This window comes from Penaeus monodon, chromosome 31, assembly GCF_015228065.2.
Source record: "Penaeus monodon isolate SGIC_2016 chromosome 31, NSTDA_Pmon_1, whole genome shotgun sequence".
Taxonomy (NCBI): Eukaryota; Metazoa; Arthropoda; class Malacostraca; order Decapoda; family Penaeidae; genus Penaeus; species Penaeus monodon.
The window spans coordinates 20,258,465-20,258,908 of record NC_051416.1 but is presented as its reverse complement, the minus strand read 5'-3'; the positions used below and the strand labels follow the sequence as shown (position 1 = coordinate 20,258,908).

General features: G+C 30.9%; 1 protein-coding gene across 1 annotated transcript in view; it reads left to right on the top strand.

The window, feature by feature from the left end:
- Positions 1-444, top strand: part of LOC119593072 — a 5,659-nt gene that overhangs the window by 790 nt on the left and 4,425 nt on the right. The window lies entirely within an intron of this gene.

Sequence of the window (444 nt, the reverse complement as noted above, 5' to 3'; positions counted from 1 at the left end):
GTCAAAGTTCATTTTTATAAGCAACTAATCTCCAATAAGCGGGTCAAGGTAAAGAACACGACATTACATAAATAGCTTTGTTAAACTTCATTCGATATAAGTATACACACATTACTAGGTATATAACCTGCTTTATAACAAAGACTTTCGTTTGAAGAAAATATCGATTGTCTCCCTGGTATAAGATCCGCGACAAGGGATATATGGATGATAAGTGATTTATGCGTTTGATTAATATAAATCTATCAAAATGTTTTTCCCTTCAAATCGCTCAAACTGAGTATGCAATAACACGCTCATTAATAGAACGATACTGATATCAATTTATCATTAATTACGGTGTGCAGTGTTCTTCATGCAAAATATATGGATGTTAAACCTGTATATGTTATCATATAGTATAACATCTATTTATATTACAGAAAGCTGGTTATTAGTATGGTA